The following is a 25548-nucleotide window of genomic DNA, read 5'->3' as shown; positions in this document are numbered from 1 at the left end:
CTCTGGCATTGACGTTTTATATTTTTACATTAATGTGTTTAAAACGCACACGATTCTCTCTGTTAAAAGGATTATGAAATGATAGAGCGTTTCAGTCACGGTGCATTATCCTGAGTTCAGCATCAAGCAGTGTTTGCAACAACTATTTCAGTAGCTGTAAAAGGATTGAAAGTCATTATCTGTAATACATTGTAAAATCGTTTTTGCAAACAGTCTGTTTATCCCCTGCCTCGATCCCCATCTAAAACACACTTTTCAAATCTTTTCCGGGACAAAGCGGAAACAACCACAAGAAGCAGGTGGCGTGCTTGCCGGAAACCGGATCTTCCCTGACATGAACGAGTAATCTCCCTTTACAAAATCGATATTGTCGTAAAAGGATGGATTAGTGTAAAGATGAAGGACATTAGTCGTACCTAGTGTAGGTTTCCGCTCGTCGTTGAAGATAATCCCAGCTCTCCATCAATCCCGGCTTCAGCGTCTGTACGCTCCGTTGTTATCCTTATGTCATTATCTGTTTTATGTCAACTAATCCTTATATTATTCTGTCCTTCCAAATATATAACGCGATGAAAGCAATCCTTATGTTCTTTTGCCAGAAGAATTAGACACTCGCATTACCAAGTCGTGAAACTCTGGACCATGATGTCTCTTATTTAGTTCTTCAATGCCGCACTCAGCAACTTCCTGTTGTATGAGGGTGGGCTGTGAATAATCGAATCTGGACAAGAAAACGCAGTGACTGATATCATGAGCATACATGTACGCAACTGACATACAAATACATAGCATTACATCAACTAAGCCTGTGAACCTGACCACATGATGCCCCTTGTTGCTTCTGGGGCGGTGGTGCTTAGCTCTTACCACAAGCATGGGTTTGCTGACGAGATCAAGCAGTCTCTTTACGGTCATGATACGTCTAAGTCAGTCATCAAATACACTCGAGAAGCGTGAAACAAAGGTAAAAACCAGCGTGTATAACGCTGTACATGCCTGGAACTTGTATATACCTATCGGAAACATGTCATTAATATAATTTTAGTCACATTGAGGTAACGTCAAAGGCGCCGCAATTCGCTGTGCAAATTCGCTGTGGGAACCGAAATCCTGTGAGTGTGACTTCGAATCCAGTTCGGCCTGGTCATGTTTCACGGTCAGCACCATATATACCCAAGGCTTCAGGGCTATGATAGCAACACTGTTTCCATACTTGAAACTGCTGTCGTTTAAAGATACGCCAAACCATCATGTAAGTGTGATTTCGAATCCAGTTCGGCCTGATCATGTTCCAAGGTTTGCACTGTACCCAAGGGTTTCTCCAGAATGGTAAACTGGAAAACTGACACTTAAGCTTCCTCCCACAGACTGAAATCCACTCGCATCGAATGAAGGAGAGTTGAGATTCGACCCACTGATCATCAGTTGCCACTTGTGATACCTTGATTAAATCTTCCAAAGTGATGAGTTGATTTACTTAGCAAACAAACTGTATCAAGAAATTTATCTTGTTGAAAGGTTCGTTTCATTGGAATTGTATCCGTGTTTCAAAATGGGAACCCAGAATTGTAAGAGATCACGTGTCATATTTCAAACTTTAACGCTCTCTGGATCTATTTTTTTCAGACTCTTCAAATAACTTGACAGACACAATGATTTTAATTGCGTGCTGTGGGCTGATAAAAAATATGCTATTGATGTTGAGCTGACTTTTGTCATCAGCAGAATCTGGTCACGTAACTCTGATGATCTGCCCTCGATCTGACAGATCTATTACAAGGGGATGCAGCACCCCGTGAGGACATCTCAGTGTTCAGTAAATTGATGTCCATCCAACTGGACAATTATGTCCTTTACAAACTATGCATGTTTTAGGGACACGCGGGTCATGGAATAAACGCTACCAATAACACACGCCTTTTCGCAAGGGGCTATGAACGATGGCACAGTGGGGATTTCGTGATGTGCGTGACACTCGTCTTCTCTTCATAGGCCATAGGTCCACCATAACTTTGATCCAATGTGCAAATATATTTAAACAATACGATTTTTTACAACCTGTAAATGTAATTGGAAGAAGTGAGCTAGAAATGTAAGGTCACGTCAGCAATTCTCCAGCCAAATCGTGATGGGAACGAGCTGAAAAATCTTCTTATTTTAAATCTGCCGGAAGGACATCACAACAAGTAGGAATATATAACAAATCGACTTAAAACTAGTATTAGAACAATGCAATATCTAACTACCAGACGATAGAAAATATACATGCTCTACTGCATGTCGACCTAGAAAGATGGGCTCACCATCTTGGAACCAATGGGGACTTATTTGCGATTGTTGCCAAAGACACGCATGCACGCAGGAGCACGCACGCATATAGGAGAGAGAGAGAGAGCGAGAGAGAGAGAGAAAGGGAGAGAGCGAGAGAGAGAGAGAGAGAGAGAGAGAGAGAGATGTAGATAGGTTGTAGGTATGTTTCAGCACATATATCCGAAACTAGTTATTCCCTAGCGTCGACGGTAAATATCAACAACAATATCACGTTACCTACACGATGTTCCCTTAGACAATCCAATATCACAGCACTCTTTCAACCCGTGATGATCCGTGTTAGAATGAACCTTCAGTAACCCATGTTAGTCGTAAGAGGTGACTAACGGGATCGGGTTGTCAGGCTCGATGACTTGGTTGACATGTCATCGGTTCCCAGTTGCGCAGATCGATGCTCATACTGTTGATCACTGGATTGTCTGCTCCAGACTCGATTATTTACAGACTGACGCCATATAGCTGGTATATTGCTGAGTGTGGCGTAAAACTTAACTCACTCACTCACAGCAATCTTTCAACAAGATTTGGATATGCCATCAGTTAACTTTCGACGCAAATCTATAGATTATACCCAGTGGGGGTACAAAATCAGCGGCACGTACCTTGACGCTCTAGAGGTAATATACTGTATATTCATGAACTATTTTATACTGAGAAAACAGTACAAACACATTTGCATCCAGAAAGTTCATAAATGTTGCCTCTGGTGTTTTTTATCAGCAAACAAATTGCTACATTACAATATTAACGCTTTTATGATTTTTGTTCGTTTTATGGAGATCGCAATCATTACACTTGGTTTCATCTGATTTGAAGCTGAAAAGAGATATTTGATATGGTAGGCAATTGTCCAATGAGCCGTCTTGTGTCCCGAGCTTGTAATAAATAGTAAATGGTAAGTCTGCCTTTGTTCTATTTCTTTGTGCGCTCTAAACGACCTCTATTCCCAACATGGAGTTGAAAAGCGGAACTTGATATCAGCTGTAAAAACGATGTCAATTGTATGAGGAAACCCGATAGTGTGGATGTTATCGCAAATATTGTGATCTTATAGCTCCACTGTTTCATAGAGTGGGCGTTTTAAATAAGGGGCTCCTGCGTAGCGTGGTATATTCTAGTGTTCTAGTGAGTAGGTTCTTGTGAGGCATATAGAGGTTGGTATTCAAGTATAAAACAAAATAATATGCATGTCAACTTCTTCTTTATTGTATATTGGGTACCTTGTGTACAATAAAGAAGAAGTTGACATAATATTTTGTCTTATACTTCTAGTGTGTAGTTTCTCTCCATCGTCTACCGTGGTATTGTTTCAGCTTACTAAATGCAAGGTAAGACTAATCTCAGCCTCTTACTTAATTAAGACATTATCATTAGTTCCTTATACTTGTTTCTACAGCTAAGATGGGTTTTTGATGGACTGTTCTATGGACATACTCATCTATTAATAACAACAATATGGTAGATCTTTTGTTTCTGATATGTTTGTTGTTTAGCGCTGCACTCAGCAATATTCCAGCTCTGTGAAAGCTGTCTGTAAATAATCCAGTCTGGATCAGACCTTCCAGTGACTGAAGTGACTTCCTAAACATCACCCTACGCAATTGGGATAAGATGCCATGACATCAAACACGTCAGCGAGCCTGACTACCCGATCCTGTTAGTTGCAGGTTAGTTAGACCAGCATGGTTTACTAAAGAACAATTCTAACCCGTATTTGCAAGGGCACGTTTGTTAAAAAAAACGATAGCAACATTGTTTCCATACTTGAAACTTGTGTCGTGTTAAGAAACCTTAAAAGGAGATTATATCTATGCCAACACAGCATGAAACAGTGTCACGGGAGTTCCTATTTGACGATGTTCTGAAAAGGACCAATTCAGTAACAACAAAATACATTTGCCTTAGCAATATAGGAAAAGGGATTAGGCTATTTACAATTCAGTCGTCGGACACTGAACTGATTAAAACCATGCCCTTTCCCTCTATTACAACAGGTCACATCCTTTGTACTGACTATAACAAAATACAAACTTTCAATTAAGCCAAGGCTCTTAAACTTGAAGACCTTAATTTAGCATTGTGCTCTTGAGGTAGGTCAGTGGCGTTGAATGGCAATTTCATTAGGACTTAAACGCGACGGTAAGGCTATAGATTTCCCCAATGGCTGGAACACTGTTACAGAATATTAAGCCTCAACAGCTCAGGAAGAAACAAATATCAACACGGGAATTTCATGATTGGAATATATATTTAAGATTTCACAGTTCAACAGTTATGACGTACTTTGGAATTATTGAAGTGTGCTTCGGTACATTAGTAGGAGAGGATTTTGCTGTTATATTGCACAAAAAAGACTATAAAAGATAATTTTTGGCATGTGTTGTTACGTTTTTTTATGTGATGAAATCTATGCTTAGTTTAAACATCTAGGGATGAATGTTTAGCTATACCATTGCAAATTATTTATTTATATTTGTTGTTATTGGATATGTATATAGCGCACATATCCACGCACTAGTGCATGTTCAAGGCGCTGGTATTTTTCCCTCGATTATTGGATGTCAATCTCAACGGCACATCTAGTTATCAATCTCAACTCCCTGGGGATCATACAACTCTTGCTGCCACAAGGCGCATGGAGTTATTGTGGCTTTCCCATCCTTACGAGGTACCCGTTCACAGCTGGGTAGACTGGGACATATAGTCACAGTACTTTGTCCAAATTTAGTGCACGTTGCTGTACCCACAACTAGGTGTTTGCACGTATTCATGTGGCCACCATCTGGTCATATACCAACGAATTCGTGGGTTGAAACGAAGTGCTCAGGGTTGTGTACTGTACACTAGCTAGGGGTTGTGACAATACTGAAAGAGTCTGCACATAAAGTTGACTCCAAGGTTTTTACACCCGGTCACAGGTGGACTCGATCCCGGCACCTCATGCTCGCTGAATCACTAGCCTGGCGCCTTAGCAAGCTCGTCTACCACGCCTCATATAAATGCCCAGAAACAGTATCATAGAAATAATGTTCTTTTGTTACCACTCGTTGTAAAAGCAATACCATGCCCAGAAACAGTGATATAAATGTTCTTCGTTACCACTTCTGTAAAAGCAATACCACTGCAAACGCCCAGAAACAGTAACGAAAAAATTCTTGGTTACAACTGGTTGTAAAAGCAATACCATTGCAAATACCAAGAAACAGTAACATATTTTTTTCTGTTACCACTCGTTGTAAAAGCAATACCATTGCAAACGCCCAGAAACAGTAACAGACATGTTCTTCGTTACGAGTCGCTGTAAAAGCAATACCATTGCAAATACCCAGAAACAGTAACATAAATGTTCTTTGGTGCCACTCGTTGTAAAAGCAATATAATTGCAAATGCCCAGAAACAGTAACAGACATGTTCTTCGTTACGAGTCGCTGTAAAAGCAATACCATTGCAAATACGCAGAAACAATAACATAAATGTTCTTTGGTGCCACTCGTTGTAAAAGCAATACCATTGCAATATAATTGTTACAAATGTCCAGAAACAGTAATAGACATGTTCTTCGTTACGAGTCGCTGTAAAAGCAATACCATTGCAAACGCCCAGGAACAGTAACATAAATGTTCTTTGGTGCCACTCGTTGTAAAAGCAATATAATTGCAAATGCCCAGAAACAGTAACAGACATGTTCTTCGTTACGAGTCGTTGTAAAAGCAATACCATTGCAAACGCCCAGGAACAGTAACATAAATGTTCTTTGGTGCCACTCGTTGTGAAAGCAATATAATTGCAAATGCCCAGAAACAGTAACAGACATGTTCTTCGTTTCGAGTCGCTGTAAAAGCAATACCATTGCAAATACGCAGAAACAGTAACATAAATCTCTTTCTTTGTCACTCGTTGTAAAAGTAATACCATTGCAAATGCCAAGATACAGTGACATAAATGTTCTTCGTTACCACTCGTTGTAATATCAATATAATTGCAAGTGCCCAGAAACACTAAGATTAATGTTTTTCGTTGTCACTCGTTGTAAAAAGCTTTCTATTCTTATTGACTCTGCGTGTCTAAAATATTGATACCTGCGCCACTTCAACCCATGATGTAACTAAAATACTGTTTAAAACGGCGTGAAATCAGACTCACATACCCGGATCACGCACCAACAAAAAACTGTTGTTCTTTGTTTCGGAACTTAAAGAGCGTGTTTCGGTACGACTTTTGAAATACTGAGTCGGATATATGTTTCTTAACATATTATTGGGCGGTATTCAGGCAAGATGCCAAGATATTCCTAAATAATAGTTCATGTATATTTTATTGATCAGCCAGTGAAAGTGGTTCTTAATTTATGGATGGTTAATGATATTTCTGCGCGCAGAACTGTTAAATATGTTTTGAATGCCCATGTCAGCATTCATGAATAATTGATCTGAGAACATAATTGATTATAATTACACACATGCCTGCATGATATCTAGATATCGCCAAAGAATTTCTCATGCATGTTTGCACACTATTACCATTATGTTATTCCGATATTTCATGGAAACCTGATAATTTGTAACATTATTCTGTCTGTATCGACCGTTCATGAGTGTAAATGCCTGTAATAATAACACAACTATACAAAAGCCAATACTGTGTTACAAGTAAAAGTGGCACTGAACACTATTAAGGTTCAGCAAAGTTTCATTAAGCGTTTCCTACAGAAGGGTTCCAATTGTTATCGTTGGAGCTTTTTGAACTATCGGATACAAAGCCGGTAATGAATATAATAATAATGTGTCCATTTATATAGCGCCAAACTCCACACTAGGTATGCTCATAGCGCTAACAATCAAGGCACAGCACATTATTACCCTGGATAACCCAAGCTGCCTGTTAGGCGCTAGAAGGTTATAGTAATATGACTTTTTCCACCAGGTACCCATTTTCCTGCTGGTTGAACAGAGACAATTTTGAACAAACTCACTTGCCTAAGGTGAGACCACATGTGTCACATGTGCTCAGGCAATGATTTGGAAGATAACAAGCGTTCATTAGAAATTGTCATCACCTTGCGGGTGATTAATCGACGTTCTTTTCACATCTTTTTGGATAACCCATATGGATGTAATAAACAGGGTGCCGTTGTACAAAGCGATCTTAGCGCTAAGGTGATCGTAACTCCCATACCTTAACATACTTTCGACTGGCGTATCGCTAAAGTTGCTGCTTTGTACAACGGCACCCAGATCTGGTAGTCATCTGTAACAGTTGCCACATATATCATATTATGTAAACATCCCTCTTTCTGGACATCTAATACAGTTGACTCTTTGAAAAGCAATGTATCCTGCTTTTGCCAATGTTGGATGGATCCTTTGAGCACTATTATTGTGGATCCGTGAAGATCTGGGTGGGAACTGGGTGCTCTTGTACAAAGCGATCTTACCCATAAGGTGATCGTATCTCACGTACACAAACATAGACTTAAGATAGGCGTGGTTCAAGGAAGGGACCGGACTTTTAGTAACCCATGACTGTCGTCTGACTTGGATGATGCATGCCAGAATTGCGTAAATAGATTCATATCGTGTCAGTGGATTGTCTGGTCCAGACTCGGTTATCCACAGACCAACATTACACAGCTGGGATCCTGCTGAATGCAGTGTTAAACTGCTTCAGAAAAAAACGTGACATTGTAAAATAAGTCCCATTCTTTTGGTTGTGTTAAGAAATATCCAAAGTAAAATAGATGCGGGAAAACCGTTTCCAAAAAAACAATTAACTGCATTTGACATCATTTCTGTCACTGATGCCTCATTCGGAAAAGTCTTTTACATGTGTATCTTAAAACGTTTGAAAAGATTCCCTGAGACCTTGGAAGTTGTATCCGAGATCAATCAACTTTTGAGCAAGAGTCTCATGCCTTTTAAATCTTCCTGAAACGATCCTGCTCGAGTGTACCTCAGAAGTTGTGAAATGCAAACACCTGAGGCTGGAGCAGCAGAATATTGCTCCACGTAAAGGGAACGCAGACTATTGGCATGTTGAAGTCATCCCTCTTGTCACGCAGTCTTGTGGAGAGTTGTTTGTCACTCTCAGTCTTTATAGATCTATATATGAAGAGAGATGAGGCGGTCTCACTGGTGTCCTTTGTGACTTTGTTCACTCCGTGTCTTCAAACACTGACCTCGTGGGAAGCTTCTCATATGCACTACATTCTTTTCTTTTGCAACTGCTGAAGCAGCCGTGATGTTGCTGGAATAAGTTGAGAAACAACCAAACAATACCCTCTTAAAACAACATGCAGTAAATGTAATATCCAAACTTATATCCTTGCAAAGATAACTTATTCCGAAAGTTCAAAGAGTCAATGGATCTGCCAAGAAAATTTCAAGATGTTCCTTCCTTTGTAAGCTTGTGACACTTGTTTAATCATGGGGACGGACTCCCCCGTCTCTCTCTCTCTCTCTCTCTCTCTCTCTCTCTCTCTCTCTCTCTCTCTCTCTCTCTCTCTCTCTCTCTCTCTCTCTCTCTCTCTCTCTCTCTCTCTCTCTCTCTCTCTCTCTCTCTCTCTCTCTGAGAGTGTGAGCGTGTGTGAGTGTGTCTATAAATACAAGAGGCACATTTCTATCGATATCATTTGGCGTAATTAAATATTAGAAGAATTTTTTTTTCAAGGGAAATTCACATCATTGAAGAAACAAATGCAGCTTGATAGTTCTATGATGTATACAAAAAGAGATTGAATGTGCACTTCATGATCGAGGTACAGTTCAATGTTCTCGCCGTTGCCTATATTCAGAATTTTAATCGCAACTCAACTGCGTTATTAGATTCGATAAAACGCCGTTGTCTAAAATACGCCCCAGCCGTCCTGCATTAGAAGTTTACTTTGTGGCACGTTGGAGAAAAATCAATCCCCATTTTAAAACGAGCAGCCTCGAAAAGATTTATTGGCAAACGCTCGAGCGCTGTTCCTGCGTTTAGTAAAGATATGTCGTTACGGCAGAAGTAACAAGATTACCCGTCACTTTTTTTCTGTGCAAGTTGGCGATTTCAGTCAGAGCCTCTACAAAATGAACATCAGACTCAATTTCGCAAGTACAAATGGCCACATATCTGCTCTTATTCCTCTTGTGGCCATCATATCGTATGATCAGCTGGTATCAAGCGTGCAGGTCCTCCCCCAGTCACTAAAGCGGGCACGGATCATTCGAGAAATACATCCCAGTGTCATTGCCATAGGGACCAGAAGCATCGCTCGCCATGTGATGGCCAAATCTGATTGTCGTGATGAGTTGAGACAGGACCCGTCTGCTCTTCGCCATCAGCCATCAGAGCCTTCAATCAAAGCAAAGTCACACGTGTCGAAACGAATCATGTAAAATATGGACGCCAGTCGAAACCTTTGGTCTTTCAGTAGTCGCGGCATTAGGGATGAGAGTGATCGAATCCTTTGGGTCGTTTGAAATTTCTTGACGTATAGGTCGTGAAAGGAAACCTTGACTTGAATTATTTTACAGTTTACCCTTGTCAGACACTATTTTGTATCAGTTTATGCTGCACAGAAAATTCAACCCAACTAATGTTTGAAGCAGTTTTACAATGTGTGCTTTATATATATTCATAAACTGAGAAACGCTTTTCCACCATGGCATTGTGAAAGTCATTGCACACTTCCGATCGTCAGCGTCTGTTCACTGCACGAGTCACTATCTAACATTGAGGATGCCAGACATCCTACTTCTTCTAATGTTCATTGTTTGATTGTTTGGTCTGTACTTCATAAATCATATATATAATATGGTAATCCCAAAACAAGAGCGTTACCAAAGGAGAATTTAATTTTGAAAAACACATCCATCAGAATTCGTTTTCGATACTTATTCATTTTAAACGTTGTTGCTTTAATGGGAATATAGTAAGTGAGTGAGTTTAGTTTTAGGCCGCACTCAGCAATATTCCAGCTAAAGGGCGGCGGTCTGTAAAGAATCGAGTCCGGACCAGACAATCCAGTGATCAACAACACGAGCATCGATCTGCGCAATTGGGAACCGATGACATGTGTCAACCAAGTCAGCGAGCCTGACCACCCGATCTCGTTAGTCGCCTCTTACGACTAGCATGGGTTACTTGAGATCAATTCTAACCCTGGTCTTCATCGGTCCCCAGTGGCTACGATGACATTGGGATTATAGGAGACTGTGAAAACAAATTCACTTAATTTAAGACCATATTGTCACGATAGCACTGTAATCTGCATGTTTCTTACCTCGCAACTATTCAAACATAAAAACTTTCAGATAAAGCCAAATCAAAATCAAAACTTAATTTCATTGGATTTTTTACAAAGAAAGTGTTTCAAACCTCCGACAAACCAAGACTATAAGCACATCCTGTCCAAACAGTATGGGTTCTAAATGGACTTCTTGTACGAAGCGTCTTAATGTCCACCTGAATTCACCTAAACTGATATTTCAGCGCTTCCCTTAGGAATGTATTCTCTATTGATGTAAAGGAAATGAGAGCCTAACTGACACGTAAAAGCATTAGTACTTTCTCGCAGTCCTAGCGCCTATAATCTAAGTGTACCTTTTAGAGCAAGGTTACCAGCGATGCTTAGTATGCAAATACCTGTCTGGCTCTCGCTCGATGCCATTGTTCACTGATTAGGTAAATGGGATATACATGAGACAAATATTGTGCAAATAAGATTACTCTGACAAATGGTGTTATTATTGCGTGATGTCACGAGAAGAAGTAATTGTAACATTGAATTTTAAATTCCTGTCACAAATGGATTGTAATGTATATGGACAATTATTTGCACGTTCTGAATGTCAGAGATGTAAGGAATCCATTAGTAACGTGAATATTATATTGTATGCGGCATTAGTGCTTCATCGTGTAGATTCATTTTACTATTGATAACCTGACCTCTCTATTGTTAATAATTGTACAGTTTGTATATGTCTGTGTGAAGGTATGTACAGTTATACGTATGTATGTGTGTGCGCATGCGTGCGTGTGTGTGTGTGTCCCTATGCTCCAAACTTAAGTGTTCACGTGCATGTATGGATTGGATTTTTCTGATCTTTTTGAGTGAGTGAGTGAGTGAGTGAGAGAGTTGGGTTTTGCGCCGCTTTTAGCAATATTCCAGCACTATCAGGGCGGGGAACACCAGAAATGGGCTTCACATATTGTACCCATGTGGGGAATCGAACTCGGGCATTCGGCGTGACGAGCGAACGCTTTAACTGCTGGGCTACCTCACCGACCCCTCATCTTTTTTATCGAACTAAATGAGTATAATTAATCATAAATTCGAAATAAACGTGTACGAATATGAATTATACAAGGAAGACATCATCGACATGATTTTTTACACACATTTGCAAGCTTATCAAATATCATACATATATTCATGAAGACAAACTCTAAGCTCCGCCATTCCAAACCCACACCTCTCAAAAATTAAATAAGTTAAACGCCATAATTATGCCTTTACATGGAATGGATATAATAGAACGAACCATGCGAATCAAGCGCGTTGGGGTGTGAAATGAGCGATCGTATCAACTGACGAGTTATTAACTTCAGTTCCATGTAGGTTTGTGTCAGCAAATGTGCAAAATTAAATTACATTCACAATGTTTTGCTTGACATATCCCGACATGCACACACGTATTAGTGTTCATTTTATTGAGTTTAAGTTTTTGCATTCATCTACAACGAGTCACAGGGTCATCATTTAACAGTATTGTTTTATACCAGCTCGTGTCAGCTGAACAGGGGAGGTTGGCTGTCAACTACAACGAGTCACAGGGTCATCATTTAACAGTATTGTTTTATACCAGCTCGTGTCAGCTGAACAGGGAGGTTGGCTGTCAACTACAACGAGTCACAGGGTCATCATTTAACAGTATTGTTTTATACCAGCTCGTGTCAGCTGAACAGGGGAGGTTGGCTGTCAACTACAACGAGTCACAGGGTCATCATTTAACAGTATTGTTTTATACCAGCTCGTGTCAGCTGAACAGGGGAGGTTGGCTGTCAACTACAACGAGTCACAGGGTCATCATTTAACAGTATTGTTTTATACCAGCTCGTGTCAGCTGAACAGGGGAGGTTGGCTGTCAACTACAACGAGTCACAGGGTCATCATTTAACAGTATTGCCTCTATACCAGCTCGTGTCTGCTTAAAGGTCACATGCAACGTAAAACACAACTTTGCAGATTCTGATACCTTTCGGTATGGACTTACAGATACAAATCATCAAAAAATTTGAAAAATAAAACGATGAAAAAAACCCCGCGACATCGGAGTTCAAACAATTCACTAAATTCACCCCAGCGCTTGGGGTGAAAAGTGGTTTCAACAGCTGTGCTGCGCTGCGCTGGGCTGCGCTCATAGCGCATGCGCAGTGAAATAGGTTCGCGCAGCATGTAAGCCGGATTTAAGATAAGGTCGTGAGCAGGAGTAGTCTAATCAAACAAATAGTAAATAATCTACTCATTACATAAAAGAACCTTGTTAGGATCTAGATCTACTCAGCTAATTGTCAACCAGCGAGGCGTTCGACATTTCAAGACGGAAAACCTTCGCTGGCAGTGAATACTCGGTGAAGGCTTTGATGTGAGCTATTTTTCTAATGTTTTGTTGATATTTAACAGGCGCGAGTTTGTTATATGTTATGACAGTAGATTACCGATTTTACTGTTTCTATAATTTCATTTTTCTATTTCATCACACTTTCTTCTTACCGAGTCACTTTCTCAGTTCGATACTTAAAAGCAATGTCCTTATTTAGCGTTGACAGAATTTCTAACTGTGATATAGATGTGTCGTTGTCACAGACAAAACTCAATGTCGCACACCTATGTGTCTGCCTGCCTGTCTGCTAATGACAATATACACAACTTCGATCACTGACCACATGCAATTTGAACTTAACACCTATCAGGCTATACACCATAAACAAAACGCATTGATTTATGGCCCGTGTTCGGTCTCTGTCACATTATGTAATTAAACAGACAGGCAGGTGTGATACTTGTACACATGACATGTTATGATGTCTGTTGATTGCAAAATGTTATACACAAAAAATGAGCATGTAATTACAAAACCCAACATCTCTATATATACACACACAATCAGCCGTGAGGGCATCTGCAAATGAACCAGCCGTTACACCAGCCCTGACTGGGTTCGGTATCCCGGCTGCTTCGTTTCGAGGGAGGTAAACCCAAGTACAAAATATTGCACTTTTGATTTGCGATTGTACGCTTATTATTTTGTTTATTTGTTTTTTCATAATCAGCAATGCATATTATATGTCATGAAGAAGTGATAATTGTGTTTTAATTATGTTTTCGATAATAGATTTTTTTTGGTTGCATGTGACCTGTAACAAAGGAAGCTGGCACAGAATCAGAAACATATTCCGTATATAATATTAAGAGAGAACTAGCTACACATTCCGAACATGTATCCAAATGGTAGACGCGTGCATTATTGGTATGGTGAACGGTGTGATATGATTTGGGTTTTAAAAGATATATTATACGGATAAATTTGACCATCAATGATATTTGATTGGGACAAATTATAGTGGATGTTGATGAACTGTTTCACGTGTGAAACGAGTGGAAAATCCTGACATTTGATCTGCACAAAATTCTCAATAAACCCTGATATTCGGTCGTTGTCTATTTTCGGTCGGTAAATTGTGATTTGATTTTCAAAATTGTAAGATGGATGGATAGACACAACGAAGATTCAGTACGTTTCGAAATTTAATTTAAGTTGGTATTGTTGATTGCATGTTACATTTTAATTAGTGGAAACATCTTCTTTCGATTTGTCTCAATAAATGTTTGACCAAAAGTGGTCTGCTTTGGAAACTATCAATGGTGTGCAATATAACATAGGGTTTGGACAGGGAATGAGCTGCACAGTAGTATTATAACCAACAACATACAGGATCCGGAATTACTAGGCAGCGGATCGTAACACGACTAAGGGACACAACCCTGCAGACCCGAGGTGCATTCGATACATACAAAATGTCAGCGCTAGAGAATAATCTCGATTATCTGACGTAATAGATTCCTGAAGTTGTCTCCCTTGGTCGTACCAGGAGTTATATCTTTACATCCGTATGTGTGAGTTACTCAAAAGTGATCAGCATTTCGTTGAAGATGTATTGTTAAAAGCAGATTCAACCTCACTAACTTACACACCGAAAAGTCCACCCTCACGCCCATTTACTCACTCTGAATAGTACATCATTTAGATATTCATTTATTGGGCGCCTATTATCTGCTAATGTTATAGTGTTCTTGGAATGCAAAGATTAGGTGATTAGCGGGCTTCTGGGAATCATGAAACTTGATATTCCACATCTTGGCTTGTATTTATTAATGCTGCCAACGCCCACTGTCTAGACTGGACGTCACGACAAGACCGCTCACCGAGAACCCAAGCATTACTCTGAATATCATACACTCTCGACATATTTCATTTAGATTGAAAATCGCTTCATAAGTGCCACGTTGATTCTGTGATATTTGTTCAAACTGTCACCCGATGAAGCTGGTATAACCCCGAGGAATAATTCAGTGTCTTCTCAAGAAGGGAATTCCTTTGAGTAATAGTTAGAGTTCCTGGGAACTGAAAGCTTTGGATTATTCAAATGGATTGTTGTTATTAATTCCTGCCTGTGTAAACGGAATAATAAAGGATGCGAGACAAGTACTGGTCTTGCAGAAACACTGTGGTTTAACGATCACTGTACATGTGATCAGCTTGGAGAAATACACATTGAGAATAATATATCGTTAAAAATGTCTTAGATAACAAAGAAAACCTTTTGTTTGATAAAGTGAGTGAGAGAGCTTAGTTTTACGCCGCACTTAGCAATAATCCAGCTATATGGCGGCGGACTGTAACGCATTAATGAATCTGCACCAGACAGTCCAGTGATGAAAATTCCGTTAGCATCAGCATTTAACAACTAGTATGTAATTTTACTGGATTCGATGACATGTATCAATGAAAAGGAGTGAGCCTGACGACCCGATTCCGTTAGTCGCCTCTTTCGACAAGCATGGGTAACTGAAGTTGTTTGATACAGAACGTTCCGATTAAGAGTAAGTGTTGGGTGGTTACTCTTTCGCTGTTTACCATTGATAGATTCCGGGTAGAAGTGTTACTGCGTGTGATTGTGACGGATGTCGACGATGGAGAAGGCTATGCTCACCTTTTCGCGAATACCGGCATGTGTGATTATTAAATGCATGTTTGTGATATCCGAATACATTGATTTTCGGAAAAGAATCATACATCAAAAGAAATAGGTTGCTTATGTTTATAACCGATTGATGTCAAGATATCGTGGCCAGGTTATGTGTGTTGACTTCGTTTCGCCCTACCCTGTTTTAGTGCGTCGATTCTCATGGTTTTATTCCTTTGTTGAAATGCAGTTATGTACGGGCATCTTTGCAGAACCCAGCTAATGCAAGAGAAACAACATACCGTGTTTATAAGATTCAGACAAAGGCGTGACCCGTGAAGATCCGGGGCAGAATTGGTCTTCATCAGCCCATGCTTGTAAGAGGCAACTAACGGGATCGGGAGATCAGACTCGCGAACTTGGCTGATGCATGTCATCGTATCCCAATTACGCAGATCGATGTTCTTGATGTAAATCACTTGATTGCCTGGTCTAGACTAGATTATTGACAGTCCGCCGTGATATAGCGGGAATATTGAGGCGGGAAACAACAAAACAAACAACAAATGTGTGAAGTTCAGGAATGGAGATCGATTGTGTTTATGAAGGAATTGAAGATCAGCATATATAATGTATATGATAAACAATTTTAGTGAGGTTGTGCGTTTTACAAGGACTTAATCTACCAAACCCGTTTCATCAAGTTATATTTAATCAATTGAAATGTGCTCCAATGTTCGAACTGTGAAATATTGCTTGACAAACAAGTATGTCTCTCAGTGTTGTTACACAAGACAATGACCCACATACTTGGTCAAAATGTTCTTGGCTCACTTTTTGCTGTTACCATCTTCACATGGGCAGTGGCCTTCAAACGAATGAAAAGTGTGACTTGATCCACTTCTTTCATTGCTGCCTCCAGCATTAATGTAAACAGCATTCACTTTCACCAGTTTCTTTCGTTTATGATTGAATCCTAAGACGATGGACACTTATGGCAGCGTTCCATGACTTATTAGTTTAAAAGTATCAATTTTGTTATTACTTTCAAAAAATAAATTTCAAGCGAGTTTCAATATATGACCGGATACTTCAGGGATTCTCATAAACCAAAAAATTCAATTTCCTCTCAACATAACATTATCTGAAGGTAATCGTTTATGTCCAGATTAGTATCAAAACCTACATAACGTGTTTAATTTCCAGCCATTATCGGAGGCACGAGTTGAATGCAAACACTCGGATATTCCAGCGAAGCCTTTAATGAGTTCTAATGCCATATCAAGTGGTAATTCGTGATTTCACTCACCAAGTTTTGATATCAACGCACTTCGAAAACAGCCAGTGGTTTTATGGAACATTAACGGAAAGTTTCGATTTTAAAATAAATATTTGTGTACGTGATTTAGGCTTAAGGGGTATTTTGTCCGCCGTGATGAGCCAGTGATAAATGTTGCTGTCCGTTCAGTCCATAACCAGTGCGTCCTTCACGTCGATTGATTATATACATAGTTGTAGACACCACATCGGAACAGTTAGACCTCGTGCTGTTTTCCCGTCCATTGCTTGTACATGATATGCTGTCACCGCATTACTTAGTAAGAAGATGGTCAACTAGACGAGGTGTTAAATAAACTACAAACGCTGAGGGGCGGTGGGGTAGCCTTGTGGTTAAAGCGTTCGCTCGTCACGCCGGAGACCTGGGTTCGATTCCCCACATGAGTACAATGTGTGAAGCCCATTTCTGGTGTTCCCCGTCGTGATATTGCTGGAATATTGCTAAAAGCGGCGTAAAACCCAACTCACTCACTACCGATGTGTCGCAGTGAAAGGGACGTGTGCAAATATTTCGAGTTATTTGAGTTTCGACACAAACAAAATGATGAATAAATAATGCATGCTCAGGGACGAAACTTCTTCTTCTAGACAACCGTACGTTCGACACATTGAAGTTCGACATAAAGGGGTTTGACAGTTGTGTATGGCAATTATGTTCACAACCATTAACTCTAACTTCATTTTGTATACCTTGGTATATATAGTACATGGGGTGTGTCATATATATATGGCTAAGGTTCATGATATGATAAGTGATTATTCGTGTATATTTAGAATGTTCGGGTGGAGAAATTAATCTCTCGGGATTTCTTTAATTACATGGACCAGTATAGTCTTTGTGAAGATAATTATACTATCAGTTATGCCAGGTTTCAGATTTCACACGCTCACTTTTTATACCAGATTTCAGATTTCACACCCTTACTATTTATACCAGGTTTCAGATTTCTCACACGTACTATTTATACCAGGTTTCAGATTTCACACGCGCACTATTTATACCAGGTTTCAGATTTCACACGCGCACTATTTATACCAGGTTTCAGATTTCACACGCGCACTATTTATACCAGGTTTCAGATTTCACACGCGCACTATTTATACCAGGTTTCAGATTTCACACGCGCACTATTTGTACCAGGTTTCAGATTTCACACACGCACTATTTATACCAGGTTTCAGATTTCACACGCGCACTATTTATACCAGGTTTCAGATTTCACACGTACTATTTATACCAGGTTTCAGATTTCACACGCACTATTTATACCAGGTTTCAGATTTCACACGCGCACTATTTATACCAGGTTTCAGATTTCACACGCACACTATTTATACCAGGTTTCAGATTTCACACACGCACTATTTATACCAGGTTTCAGATTTCACACACGCACTATTTATACCAGGTTTCAGATTTCACACACCACTATTTGTACCAGGTTTCAGATTTCACACGTACTAATTTATACAGGTTTTAGATTTCACAAACGTACTATTTATGACAATTTCGATTTCTTATTTTTAGATTTCACAAACATACTATTCCTTTTTTTAGCAGTTTGAAGACATCACGACAAAGTCCAAGTTGTCTATTTCGGCTGTGGATACGCGAATTCCATGTGAGTATACACTACTACTTATTCTGACGAGGGATGGAGTGAATATTGTTTTGGGCCACCTGAAGTAATAGTCAAGACATATGACACAGTGGAGCGACAGCAACAGGCTTCCAACACTACCCTATTGAGAAATGGAAACTGATTCCGGCTAATGGTAACCAAGTGGTAAATGCACCACTCTCCCGACCCGTGCAAGGATAACCCCCATCAAATTGGCGTTACACCATAACTCCTCCCCTCAAACTATGTTTGTTTCTACCAAACAGAGTTTACACCATTCGCAACTTCCAAAACCATAATCCATGAGTCGAAAATATCCACAACATGTCACTTTAGTTGAGGTAAACCCTTTCTTCAAGCACTGCAATTCCAAGAAGCGAAGCTATGTTTGCAGGCGTGTACATGTATTTGCTTTAACTTCATAAGCAAATCATAATCAATACCTTTCTTTTTGTTAATTGACAATAATTTGAACTTAACTATCTTGTTATCTAATCAAACAGCAGATCAATACATCAATGTTGTGCCTAGTGATTATATAATTTTTTAATGGATGTGTGCGAAAGTATCGATAACATAAATCGTTTACAAGCAATCAGTAAATGGATTGTAATTGAAGGCAAATCGAGTCTGCAAACACTCTCATGCCTCTCTATTTGCATTAAACTCCCAGAAATATCTACGTGTGGGTGTGTTCCTCATAGAGTCTGGGGTGTCAGTGTTTGATCAGCATTGTTATTCTGTCCAGATAATAAAAGGAAAATCGACATATAATTTGACATCACATTGCAAAATATTCAACGTATATCTATTATTTTCGTTGTGTTGTTTATTTTAAGTTATTATTATTATTATATTATTTTATTTTATTATTTTATTTTATTTTATTTTATTTTATTTTATTTTTATTTTCTGTTTGGGGGTGGTTTTTTGTGTGTGTTTTGCAATATTCCAGTAACATCATAACGGACTAGACGAAACCAGTGACTGATATGATGACTGTATGTACAACTCATTTCCCTTTAAATCCCCTGAGACCGCCTCCGTGGTGTAGTGGTTAGAGCGTCCGCCCGGAGAGCGGAAGGTCGCGGGTTCGATCCCCGCCCGCGTCATACCAAAAGACGTTAAAATATGGTACTTGTTGGTCCCTGCCTGGCGCTCGGCATTAATGGTTACAACAAGGACTGATCGGCTCGGAGTCAGTATAATGTGTCTGAGTGGGGTATTCATGCTTCACTGCGGCATGGTATCTCAGTGGGCTAGCACTACAAAACCAGCTTAAGTCTGGGCTATACAAGCAGCCGCACTACACATGCATGCACGCCGTCATATGAGCGAAATATTCTCAAGCACGAAGTAAAACCCAATCACCTCACCTCACTAAATCCCCGATGATATCCACCATATCCGTTTAGTCCCTGTACAACAAGCGACCTTATCTAACAATATATATGTCATGCCCAATTCCTGGAATTGCCCATAAAACCCTGGGTTGGAGCAAGAGTGTTGCCCAATTCCCGTGAATGGCCGGTGGCTTGCTCAATCTCGCTGATTGGCCAGCTAATCCCTATATATTCTACATTTTACTATGGTATGAGATCTATTTTCAAATGTTTTAAATATTCATAAACGTGACGCTAATTAAAGAGAATCGTTAAGGAATCAAATTAACTGAAAGCTTTCACTTAAGGACCGTATTGACAAATAGGGACGAACGTATTCAGAAAACGCTTATAGTACAAAACACAACTTTTATATCAAACAAATCGCCAACGAATGACAGCTTGATATTTATTCCAACTTGAATAACAAACACATGCTTGTTTCATTTATATCAAACATAGGTGTATATGGCATTTTAGTCAACAATATGTAAAGGGAAGACATCACCGGACCAAAAATCCATCAAGGAATATTTGATTATCACGGGAATGACGTCATATTTGTATGACGTCATCTCAAGCATTTGTCACATGCTTATGCGAGTGGACGTTTCTATCGCGAATTGGACAAAGTGGAGCTCTGACAATAGATCTGAAAATATAGATATCATGATACGAGGCAAAATATAAGACGAAAAATACCTTCATCTCTGTATCTATTTAGTATCTCTCCATGTATCCATATAATATTTTGTACAACCTAAACACAATACTTTTGCTATTTTGCATCACATCAACTGGTACACGCGTCTTCAGCTTTAAGCTTTTGTTCCGCGTTTGCTGAAGGCATCAAACCTTTCTAGAAGCCACATGATCAAACGGAACACAGGACTGATCAGCAAGTCTTTTCAATTTACGATTAATGTTTTTCGGGGTATGAAAGCTCTTTTCGCTAGGAAGGATATCCATTTGATGTTTTCACTCAAAACTTAAATCCCTTTCTTCATCAACTTCCTTGAGTATATTGCAGTCGAATGTGCCTCTTTGATGACGGAAGGCAGAAGGCCAATCCTAGTCATTTCTCCTGGGTCGCTGATTACCCTGCCTTTGTGAAGACTGTTATATGGGCCAGATTAAGGATGCTCTTTACGAATCAGATCTTTAAATCATAAGCCGAAACATAGAAAGCCAGACAAGGTAGACCAAATCCCCAGGATAATTTCCACTTGGTATTTATGTCATGCCGGTGATGATGGCCCAATGGTCCTTGCGAAGTTTTTATTCTAGACCCGAGCTGCGCCTGACAGAGAAGTCGTTTTAAGTGAATGTAAGAACTCATACCATTGTGTTTTGGGAGGATGAATCTCTGACCTATGAGCAAATATGTTTCAATTACATAATAGACAATATTCTGCGTATGCCTTTGTGGAACGGTGGTTGGGGGCTAGTGACACCTTTCATGGGCTATTTTTCATTATTTCCGAAAATGTATTTTCTGCTGTGTTCAAAATGGCTGAACCTTCTGATGGGTTTAGTTACCTGGCAACGCTCCGTCTTTGTCGATATACCACCTGAAATATTAAATATAGTTCGGTATCATTCGGAAATTGATATGAGTATGTTGTATTTTTAATTCATGCGCCGTAGTTATGTTCTAGACAACATGCATGTGATGAAGTTGCCATCGTACAATGGATGTTGTTGGAATCGTACTGCAATGGTTTTATTGTTACGGATAGTGAATGAGTGAGCATGGTTTACGCCGTTTTCAGCAATATTCCAGCAACATCACGATGGGGAAACCAGAAATGGCCTTCATACATTGTGTCCATGTGGGGAATGGAAAACGCGTCTTCAGCGTGACGAACGCTGTAACCAGTAAGCTACCCCTCCGCCAATCCGCCCCTGTGTTATGGATAGTTTATAGCCAGTGTGTATATGTGCATATATATAGAAACTGTCTTGACTTGAAATTAACGCCTTTTTAATCCACCCGGATGTCTTGGGGGACCAGGAATAACAGCATTTACACAATGTCTCGATGGCTGTGAAGGGAACTTGGGGCCTGCGTAGTGTCTAACCAACAATTAACTAGTGCATCCCTTCAACTATTCAAACACCCATGCTCAAAAGTAAATACATTTTGTCTGGACTTTATTGCAACACATATCAAATAATTTCTGAAACTTAATTTTATTTATACCTGTAAATCCAAGCATGGTATTTCAGTATTTTTACGCACACAAGGCACGATCATTATGTTACTTTCGAGATTCGATTCCTATTTAACAAAGAAATACATTTACAAAATTAGCCGATACATTGATACAATTACTGGTATAGTATACAGGGATCGTTTGAAAAAAGATGTGGTGGAACACTGTATATTGATAACAGTTCTAATAAAGAATATTATCATTTTTTTCTTGAGATCAATGAATTTGAATTATGTCAGATAAGATCTAATGGAAAGTAACATATGTATATATCGTTAACCTTATTAAATAATTATCTAAAGAACCGATCCGCCACCTCCCTGATAATCTATATATTATACATTACGTTCACTACAATATCTTTCCAGTGATAAGAACATATTTCCGAATTGACGCACGTTATCCAAAAATATTCTTCTCCAGGTAACTTAATCAGGAGGTACATCCATCAAAGTCGGACATCCTCTTCGTAAGCATAGCTTGGAACTGATGTATGTGTGTAACAGATCTTAAGGGAACATGATTGATGAACTAGTACAACTTTACTACCGTTACTATATTTACATTGTCTAACAGTACTGAAGACACAGCAGTGGCTTCATACTTGCTGTGTAACGCTGCATTAAGAAATATCTATGTTATATGACAGTAAATGATCTTATCTGAGCCAGACAAACCAGTGATTGACAAACTGAGCAACGATCATCGAGGTTTGATTCCAGGAAATCGACTTTGCCATCCACTCCGCAACTTCAGAAAATTATAGTATGGTGGGGAAGTATTCTATCCTCGAATCAATCAGAACGATAAGCTGCATTTTTCGATTTGTTATATTTATTTATTTATTATTTTTTTTAGGGGGGTGGGTATGCATTTGAGATTTTAGCGTAGAAGGTAACAGTTCATTCTATAATTACCAGGTATAGTTGCAACATAAGTAACCCTCTATTTAGCGACTGCTGTGGCTTGAAGGTCATGCTATGTCGAAAAATACCTATAATGGATTTTGTGCAGAAAAAGTCCATTGAAGCTGTTCGTTGCCACTTGGTGGAGAATAGTTGTTTGCATGGTTTCAGAAAGTGATTCATTGAGAGTTAACACCCTTTAAAGCGGTACAGCAGTTGTATCCGACATGTCAGCTGAATGAATTGCCCTCTTCGTAAACGTTTACCACGCTGGTGGGTAGGAGATTGACTGAGGGATTGAGGGATTGGGGAAGCCAGGGAGAAGAGACTGACGCCGTTTTGCAAATGTTCAGTAACATCAAGGCTTAACATTGGAGGCTCACAGCAGCAGTGAGTGAGTGAGTGAGTGAGTTTAACGTTGCTCTGGAACATGGCGCATCAACTTGGCGCTGGATAACTCTGCAGATGTTAATACTTCCTTGAGCAGTCGTACAAGCGGTTGCACAAGTTTATACTGACCAACCATATTGCTCACGATCAGGCTGTGAAGGCTCGTCTTACGTTGGTTACTGAATGGTTCATTTTGTACGATGCACATGTATCATTGAACACCTTAAGCTCAAACCGTTCATCTGACTTCAGAATTCAAAGATACTAATACCGTAGGCACGAGAAATCGCAAACCAGTCATATCAGGTGAACCTTAACACCATTACATGCTTCCAAACCAGTTTTCACTTATCACCAAAAAATATCTGCGCGTATTCACTTGAACGGACAAAAAGCCGAAGTACATTACCAAGATATTAATAGCATATCAGTAGTACAAAGTGACGGATTTATAGTTTACTGGCCTTTTCATTTGGTCCAGCCGCATCCCTCCATGTAGCACTGCATGGTGCTTAAGCTGTTTTCCAGCTGTCCACACCGCAACAAGCTCATCACTCCAATACTAACACACAAGCTAATGGCCATAGTTCTATCTCATTCGGCCGTAATGTCAAGAGATTCGATTTCTCTGAATGTCCAGCCGTGCGAAAAAGCGAGCAGTTACAGCCAGAATGGAAATGCTGCCTAATAAATCTTCGTCATGGCAATTTGTGGACGAGTTTGGTTTGTGCTCCGACTTTCAGTAGCTTCAGCGACGGTGGAGCGTGTTAATTAAATCTGAGGGAGAAAGGGACAGAGTGAGTGGTGTGATGCGCGCTGACTGTTTGGGTCAGGTTAGTTGAAGTGTATTTAATGAGAGGAAATACGGTCCTTGACTTACATGTAATATTTACCTTTCACCGCCTGCCTCTCAGTCGTTGACTCAAAGCTAAAGAAATCATGTTCTCGATAGTCTGTGTACTAATACCCCAAAGGTTATTCTGATAGCAAACCATTACCACTGTGTGCGTGATGTGTTAGAGCGTCAGACTGTTTCGTCGCAATAACAATATTTAAGTTAGTGAGTGAGTGTGTGAGTGAGTTAGTGTGTGTGAGTGAGTGAGTGAGTGTGTGTGTTTGAGTGAGTATGGTTTTCGACGCTTTTAGCAATATTCCAGCCATATCACGACGGGGGACACCAGATGAGGCTCCACACATTGTACTCATGTGGGAAATCGAACCCGGGTCTTCGGCGTGACGAACGAGCGCTTCAACCACTAGGCTACCCCACTGTTATTGAGTTCTATTACGGTAGCTGCATAATACCTCATTGGAGCAAAGGATTAGTGATTTTCTTTGAATTCACCACACCTGTATAACACAAGCCCCCACCTCAAATAGTATTACAAGAGTAAACAAAACGACTTGTCTTTGAAGGAGGGGCGGTCGGGTAGCCTAGTGGTTAAAGCGTTGGCTCGTCACACCGAAGACCCGGGTTCAATTCCCCACATGGGCACAATGTGTGAAGCCCATTTATGGTGTCCCCCGCCGTGATATTGCTGGAATATTGCTAAAAGCGGTGTAAAACTAAACTCAGTCAGTCAGTTTGTCTTTGAAGGAACGTATGCAGCAGATTCTTCTTTGTCTGGAGATCAAGACAAACGGAAATAGTCTGGGGTAAATGTGGTTAACGAATCTAACGCCTATGTACATTCTTGCCTGTACTAATATGTCATTTTCATGAGTAGAGTCTACAAAGAGCGTTAAAGGATAACTATTGTGAATGACATGACTCTCATAACTCCAATACAGGGAATAACACATCCAGTGGTCGACTCACAGTACAGTATGTCTGAGAGGAGCATCCATGGAAAACTGTACATATATCTCAACAGGCTAACGCTATGCACCTGCCTGAGTCAAGACCAGGGACCCGTGAAGGTCCGGGTTAGAATTGGTCTTCAGCATATGCTTGTCGTACGAGGTGAGTAATGTGGTCAGGCTGAGTGAGTGAGGCGTTAAACAACAACTAGCCCAAACCAGGGTAAGCAGACATATACACACGCGTGACGCACAAGCGCACAAACACACACTTGCAGATACTTTGCCTTATGAGTGCAGTTTAACCCCATTGCACACAACCGCACCTTTAGTTCTG

At 39.9% G+C, this 25548-nt stretch overlaps 1 protein-coding gene across 2 annotated transcripts in view; it reads left to right on the top strand.

Moving 5' to 3' along the window:
- Window positions 1-25548, top strand: part of LOC124273510 — a 144504-nt gene that overhangs the window by 39166 nt on the left and 79790 nt on the right. The window contains exon 2 of one of the 2 annotated variants that reach the window (XM_046708776.1): window positions 18458-18518. The gene's annotated coding sequence lies outside the window, so the exon portion shown is untranslated. Of the gene's footprint in view, window positions 1-18454; window positions 18519-25548 lie in introns of both variants that reach the window. The other variant, XM_046708775.1, reaches the window with a different exon arrangement.

This window comes from Haliotis rubra, unplaced genomic scaffold, assembly GCF_003918875.1.
Source record: "Haliotis rubra isolate DU_JTF1 unplaced genomic scaffold, ASM391887v1 Scf181, whole genome shotgun sequence".
NCBI lineage: Eukaryota > Metazoa > Mollusca > Gastropoda > Lepetellida > Haliotidae > Haliotis > Haliotis rubra.
The sequence above is the reverse complement of the archived record's forward strand: the minus strand, read 5'-3'. Positions and strand labels throughout refer to the sequence as shown.